The sequence below is a fragment of the Siphateles boraxobius genome, unplaced genomic scaffold (genome assembly GCF_051911475.1).
Source record: "Siphateles boraxobius isolate OS27281-9 unplaced genomic scaffold, OSU_SipBor_1 25, whole genome shotgun sequence".
Lineage (NCBI taxonomy): Eukaryota > Metazoa > Chordata > Actinopteri > Cypriniformes > Leuciscidae > Siphateles > Siphateles boraxobius.
In genome coordinates this window covers 8303725-8312153 of record NW_027508866.1, presented here as the reverse complement: position 1 = coordinate 8312153, position 8429 = coordinate 8303725, and positions in this window count along the sequence as shown.

Genomic DNA, 8429 nt, shown 5'->3' with positions numbered 1-8429 from the left:
TTCGCGTACCACAGTGGTTTTGATTTTCTCCCCATTTTTCCACAAGCAATAACTTATTATTTGTGGGATGATCTGGCCAGATTGTTGTGAATGCTTTGGGATATTCATTGTACTCAAATACAAAGTTAAATGCTACATTTAGATGTTCAACTTCTTTCTCATCTTCAGAAACCCCCAAAGAGTTCAGGTGAACATCGAGTTAGGTGAATTTTTATATTATTTTTCCTGCCACGGAATAGACCTCTAATTGTCAGTTAACACTGTCGATCTTATGTTTTCAGATTATTTTGTGACTATTCATTATAAGCAATGAACAACTAGCCTATCTTTCAGGACTGAATTCTTGTTCCTTTGTCAGCCTTTTCCAGGCTAATAACATGAGCCTTAAAACCCCTGGAGCCATTAGCCGCAGCTGAAATGCCAAGATACCTTTTCTCTTGTGATCTGCTATCTGGGATTAGTACATTTCCTCTCTCTCTCCTCCAAAAGCACTCAGTCTGAACGTTGTTTCACTCTGTGTGTTCATCTGGAGCATCCTCCACTCTGATCACTGAAGAGGGCTCATGTATTCTCTGTCTGTAGGCCGAAACAGAGCTGCCCTCTCCCTCCTCTCAGAACAAGGGTCTGATTGTGTCTGCTCAGCCCGGTGTGAAAGAACTATCTCTTCGTGTTTCCCCTGCTCATCCACAGAGCAAACGGATCTGTAGACAGGGCAGCCCAGCAGCGCTGTTTGCAGACAGGATTACGTCTGAGTCCTCTGGTCTTCTAGCTCTCAGACTCTCCCACCATCCGCTTTTGTCATAACCATTTTATTTCAAATATTTGTAATTCCTTTATCTGTTAATTCTAAGTTTCGTCTGTAATCTTATAATATGTTGTAAAATCAGATTTAATCTTTCAAATGGCTGAATTTCTATTATTTATTTATTTTTACATATTTCATCGCTCTCAGTTTGATTATATTAAATCGCTTACTAATCTCCTGGCCAAACTGAGAATTGCCCTAATTGAACTCCTGAGCTTGTTTCCTGCTGGAAGTCAAGGCTGGGCCATGCCGTAGGACCTGTGCCGGTGCATAATCATGTCCATGCAGAGCATGGTTTTAACTATACTCCTGAGAGAGAAGCAGAAGGCTTAACAGGATTTTATTTCAAGGTTTCCATGCCGGCAATCCCTAGCCAAAATCTCAGAACCACCAACAAATAACGCATTTGGTTTGAGTTATTTCCAATGTCAAATATGTTGGTCAGATCCGGAAACACTTAATTTTTATTTTTCTTTCGTTCTGTGTATTCTGCATGCATGTAAGTCTAGACCTTAATATCAGATCTCTCATGTATTTAAATGCCATGGATTAACCTGTGAGTTTTCAAGCAGTTTTAGTGTTTCGGCTTTCTCCCCCCCTACTCTTAAAATGAACTTGAGTATTTTGGAAGTAAAATGGGCATATCTCTGACATTAATATGGCTATTAGAATTCTTGAAATAACTGAACTTTTTGGCTTTCTAAATCAAGAGTATTAGGAATGTGTGTCACTGATTAATTTGCTTATGAGAGTTGGAGGTCTGAGTGCCTGCCGATATGAATAATGCCCTGCTGTAAGAGTGGAGGGCAAGTAGGATTACCTTGTGATTCGGAGTGATTAGGTTACCGCTCTGGCAGCCTTTTCTCCCAACTACTTTGCTTTCAGATCGGAGTGTCTATAGTTCTTATAACCGACCCGGTACTCTGGTTTCTTTTTGCTTTAATCCTACAGCAAGCTATTGATCAAAAACAGATGTGTCCGTACAGTTTATCTATTGTTCTACTTGTTACCTCTTTCTGCCCTGTTAATCTCTGCCGCCTTAGTAGATCAGTGTTCATCTAGACCCAAAACTTTTGCCAAGTCTGTGCCCTTACCACCCAGACAGCTCAATCCATTCTTTCATTTGGATCAAGTTCTTCAGAAACGGATATATAGGACAAAATCTGCAAATCAGGTGAAAGGCTATTATAATAGGCCATGTTCACACAGCAGCAGAATGCGGTAAGTCCTCTTATTATAAGTGACTATGGAATTTATTTTTAAATTTTACATTTTTGGTCGCTTATAGATTTGTCCAGTTGCAGGTTTTTTTTATGGTTTATTTCCATAATGTTGCATATTTGGGCATGATGTTGGTGTTGGAACCCTAGGACGACCTATGTGTGTGTGCAGCTTCAAGAGAGAACCCATCCATCTTTGTTGTTGTTTTTTTCATTATTTCTTCATTTTATTATATCATTTCAATTATTTATAAATTAATAATTTATACCATTCAATCATTTATTTATGTATATCATTTTTTATTATATTTCTATATTTTATATTACATATTTTCCTTGCTCTTCCTTGATGCTTGCAATTGTTGTTTAATCTTATTGATCACTAATGAGAGATAAGAGGTTTTTTTGGGATGTTGTTGTAAAGCTTGTTATAAAACACTTGTTGGATTTGTGCTGGTCAGACGGAACATTGTGAAATCTGAATTTTGATCAACATCCCTTTGTCTCCTGCTTTCTTCTTTTCCCTGGATTCTTCTGTTAGCTTCTCAGGCTGGAAGATTTTTAGTTAATACAGTTTTGGATACCAGACATAATGCAATGTTACAGATTTTGGGTATCAGACAAAACAGGCTGACTGGTTTTGGATAACAGAAAAAAAATGGATATCTTCTGATGGGATTTAGTAAAGAAACTGGATCCAATATTCCTGGCATAGAGATTCGATCCAACGAGAGTCACACACCTGTTGTCAATCCCAAATGCTGGCTTTGTGAACGTCTAAAATAGATACTCCTAACCATTTCTTCTGAAATAGAAGTGAGCACTATATGCGAAATGCTATTTTATAGGCATATGTGAAATACAACTATGATTATTGTGTATTGATTTAAGGCCAACTGTATTCCTCTAGCTCTTGTGTTGCATAGTTGCCTTTGGTCTCGCTTTTGCTAGGAATGCTGGAACAGTTTATTCCGCCTGCCGTCTCATTTCCAATGACAGTGGTTATATCTCATCTGTATAAACCTCCATAACTCGCTCGCTTTGGTTGATGAGCAGCTTCTTTTGATCTTGTTTCGAGCAGAAAATGCTCTTACCACAAGAGTGTCTCTTCTGACTGATAAAGTAGCTGATTTGATCTCATCTGTATCGCCTGTCCCAGCATACTCCTCGGCTGATGGGTTAAGACTTTGATCTTGTACTGAGGGAAAAATAACGCTCTCTCAAATGTGGACAGGACAACACGGATGCACACAAGGCGATGTCTGTAAGGCCTTTCATGCTTCTGCTGTTTGTAGCCATAGCTTAATTCTCCTTCCATGTTTCATGCTGGCTTGTGAACAAGCGTTCATTGTTCCTCCCCTTCACTTCCTTGTCTTTCCCACCTATTTTATCATTTACAAGTGGAGAGATCAAACCCCACACAGCTACAACACTGCAGTGACAAGCCACAGAGCATCGAGTTCCCTGCATGTTTGTTAATGATTATACAATTTGCTTTCATGAAAGGTCGACCTCCTTGTAGCAAGTTTTGTCATTTTCCAAATCACTTTGCATATAACCATATCTGTGAGACTTCTTTGAAGTAGCAAATGTTACCAGACTCCAATAGCATAAAACAAACGGGTGCATGTACCCATACAGTGAGACAAGTCACTTGTGTTTTTGAAAGTACCTCCCATCTGGTACATGAAAGGGGCCATCGCCTTCAAAGAGGGGAGAGAGGGCCAGTCCTAAACAAATGGTCCTTTCTGAAGAACAGGTCCAAACTCTCTTAACAGTCTGAATTGGACGCTGAACGTTTTCTCTCTGGGTTCTCCTGCTGAGTGTGACTGTCCCAGTGTTTTTACAGCAAAAAGCACCTGAGAACACACACACACACACACACCTTGACACAAAAGCATGTTCTGCGCTTTTTTGTGTGTGTGAACTGAAAACAAGTGTGCGTGGAATTTAAAATGAAGTAATTTTGACAAGTTTCTGCATAGGAATCTTAATTGCGGGGAGCGGTTTTTAAGTTCTCATTCTTGATGTTTAGTGTATGTAAACTTCCTAAAATGTTCTCCTAAACAGTAATTTGTTTACATTCAAGCCATTTGAACTTTAGCACCACCATGCTTGCAATAGAAACAAAACCTCAGGATACTGGCATGCCGACATAAGCTGTTTGTCAGGTCTCTCTTCGTTCGGCCTATTAAATCATGATTTGTTTTTATGAGATTGCCTAATTAAAACAGGTTTCAAAAGAACAGCCAAAACAAAGCTTCTCCCACCTTAGCTTAAATAAACTGATTGGACACAGTGCTGGAGCCAAAATGATGCATTTCCTCTTAGTTTAAACAGCCAGTCAATGACAGACTCTCCATCACAGAGCACCAGACATCACTAAACAGACGCTGCCGCCTTTCTTGTGTCTCAAACAAATGGATTTCGTATTTGTTGGAGACGCAGAGCTGCTGAACAATGTTTCAAATCAACATTGTTGCTGTGTTCTGTTTGTACTGTGTAGATGTTTTCCCTCAAACGGGTAATGATTCCACCCATTTGTTGCTGGCACCATGTATTCATGCAGAGCAATGTGTCTCAATTTTTCTATAACAAGTTTGACTTTGTCTAAAAGTCAATATATATTGCTAACCGAAACAAGAAGCTATGATAATTTTGTATCATTTCAATATTCTCTTTGTGGTGGTCTACCAGTAGTTAATCAACATAGATATTTTTGCATTCATGAAGATATTTTGGTAACACTTTACAATAAGGTTCATTAGTTAACATGAACTAAGAATGAACAATACTACAGAATTTATTAGTAAATATTAATTTCAACATTTACTAATACATTATTGAAATCAAAGGTTGTATTAGTTAAAATTAGTTAATGCACTGTGAACTAACATGAACAAACAATGAACAGCTTTTTTATTAACTAACATTAACATTAACAAGTAACATTAAGATTAATAAATACTGTAACAAATGTATTGTTCATTTAGTTAATACATTAACTAATGTTAAACTTATTCAAAAGTGTTACTGATATTTTATACATATGTGATATGTGTATACTATAATATAATGAAATATAATAATAAAATAGACATGTATATGTTAATAAATGAACATCTGTATATATTTATCTATCTATATAGTCTATATATAATTATACATCTTTAATTTTTTTTATAATGTATAATTTTAGAGCAAGAGACTCATTTCAATTTGTTTTAAAATCTTGTTGCACTTAGATCAGCTCAAAGCAAAAGATGAAAAAGATATTGAATAAAGTTGTCAAACAAAAATAAGTCTACTCCAAAGTTGTAAATAATGTTGATCACAGGTTTTATTATAGAATCAGCATCAAAAGACAATAAAACCTCATCACTGATGTTGACAATATTCAGGGATTTTTCTAAACTAAGACGCATTAAGACAGATATACATTTGCTTTCAACTGAAGTTTATTTGTTCAGGTAACTCTACATCTTTACTGAGACGTGCTGCTCAGATCTATCCGTGCAGTTCTAGCTCTGCGCCGCTGACAGTCGCTGAGACAGGAGACAGCTGTTAACAGGGCAGAGACCCGAGACGTCAGGGGACGGGGGGCACTGTGTCTCTGTACTCCTTCAACAAGCTCAGAATGAATGATCTGAATATGTGTCTGGGTAAATGTACAATGTGTCTGATGATGTCTCAGATAGAAGACAAATAGCGTGGGCCAGTTGGCACAGCTGCCGCAAATGATTCATTATGCAAACCTTAAATCATTAGTATCAGTAACGGCATTAAACTTCACACGTGGATCCCCACCACAAAATATCTAAAATTACTCAATTGAGTTAACATTTCAAACGAGAAATATCAAAAAAAGAAATTTTCTCATTCAAAGCACATGTATTTTCTGCCCCATGCATAATTTCAGTTACATAAACCGAAGTCGCTTTCTTGCCCTCTATGAACCAGCCTAAGGCTATGTAAGACTTTCGGCTTGAAGATCAAAGTGTCTGTGGTGTTGATCCTGGTATGGGGAGGAATTGAGAATCTGCATGTTAAAACCTCAAACAGAGACACTCTAGGGAGGTCACAGCTCTGTTAGTCAGTCTTCAGTCTGGTTTAACCTGATATTAAGAGTTCATGCCCATTCACATCTCACTGCTACTAGATGCTTTTCACGTCCCTCATAAAAAGGGTGTAAGTATCCATAAACACGCTCCTGTTATGGCTCCTCACTGCCTGAAAATAAGCTCTTTGAAAGATGTGAATGCATATTTTTGTTTACTTTATAACATATCATAAATCAGTTGGTTTTATCATTAAGATAAGTCCCATTTATTGATGGCTGCCATCTATTCACAATGGTCAGATTGCACTGAATCTCTGAAATGTAAGGTCTGTGGTTTTTATTCATGTCCAAAGTCTATTATCTCCGGCACGTCCCCCTCGGCTTGGCTAATTCCCATTCCTGCATATAATTTGCTGTGGGTAGATGAGTTTAGCGAAACGACACATATATTTGCTTTCCCATTGCTTTGGGTCGAGATTAGAGCTCCACGGGCATTTCACGTTATATTGAGCTGAAATGGTGCAGCTTGGCGGTGAATGAAAATGTCATGCTTCGGCAATCGGCGGTGGTACCTCTTAAGAGTATCAGATTAGCTCTAAATATACACGCTGCCCTCTTTTCTGCTCTTCGCTGCTTTGGTTTCAGCTGTGAGAGAAAGATTACTTTATTAGATTATTTCTTAAATCAATTAAACTAAAATAGTCGTGCCTACAGCTTCCAATACCATGCCCATCTCACATACCTCGTTGAAGTGAATGATATAAGTCTGTATGACATTTGGTTCTTCCCAACATCCCTCGGTACGCCTTATTATGAAATAAGACGTGTAAGGAATGGCATTCAGTGGTTCAATCGAGGTTATACTGCACATAAGTAAATGCAGTTCAGGAAAATAAGTAGCGGCAGGCATTTACTCATACACGCAAGACCTCGAACAAAAGGGATCTGCGCAGTTACATTCAACTTAATAGGCGAGAAACATCCACTCAGTTTCTTTGGATTTTGAGAGGCATCACAGAATAAGCTCATTCAAACATTTGCAGAAATGTATTTTGTTCTGAAAAAGCGTATTATTTAATAAATGAGCAGATTATTGTTCATTTAAGTATCTATTTACCTATTGTAATGCTGTATTGTTATGTAGTACTTTACAGTAATTTTCCCTAAATGTCAAGTTAATCTTTCCATATGTGCCTTGTTTTTCTTCTTGCACTGTAGCTTTGATGTTTGTTTTTCTTGTTTTTTTCTTTCTTCCTCATTTGTCTCAAATTCATAATCACAGTCACAGCCCTACGTTCACACACTTAACCACAAAATCAGTGGAATTGCCTGCTTTATATAAAACAGATAGGCTACTGTTAACAGTGGAAAAACTCTTAATGGTCCTATTTTAATTGCGTCGTTATTTGAAAATTGGGTTGTGTGGTGTGTTTTACAGGGGAATCTTGTGAGTGTTACGGAATTCACTGCAGGAGGCGTTTTTGGACCAGAGAGCCACGCAGGTTAATAAGAGAAGCATATGGCCAGAGAACATCTTGACATTTATTACACCATAGACACTATTAAAATGACAGTTACCTTAGATGGTTAAAATATTAACTTGGCCATTGCGTGTGTGGTGGGAACTGTAACAACTCGTAGTGGACTATTTTTTATTCTATAAAAATATTTTCTCAACACATTTATATTTATTATTAGCAATCTGTAAGGATAATGAATCCTTTAATGGACTCTTTTATACTGCTTGATAGACCAAAAAATTACAAGATAATTTAATAGCTCATTATTATAAATTAGGAAATATCTTTGCTCAGATGTGGACTTCAATGGGCTACTGGGAGTATTTCTGAGGGTTAAATCATTTATTGTGTGAAATGTAGAAGAACCTTTGTCATATAGTGGCTCATATGAAACGTGCATCGGGATGTATTCATCACGTGGAAATCATTATTAGCGTGCTTGGAAAATTGCCTTTGACGTTTTTGGAGTGGCCAATATGGGCCGTGTACAGCACTGTAAATGGCATGAGTGTGGAAACTCTGGCTTACAGCCGCATAGCCTATAATTTTATGGACCATGCAAACACTGGAATTGCCATATTTCCAACTTTGTAGCGAATTCTGTGATTTTATGCCGAAATTGATGCTCTCGTGGATTGCTGTTCAGAAAAGACTTTTGTCTTTCCCAAAGTATCAGTTTTTAAATTATATGCTAGCCAATTGCATGATATTAGCCTATGTGTGGTTTATAAGAAGGAAATGTAATGCTGATATTTCAACAAATATTCCGTTTTCAATAATCATTAGGCTACTGTTCATAATAATGGTGACAGGATGGACTAGCC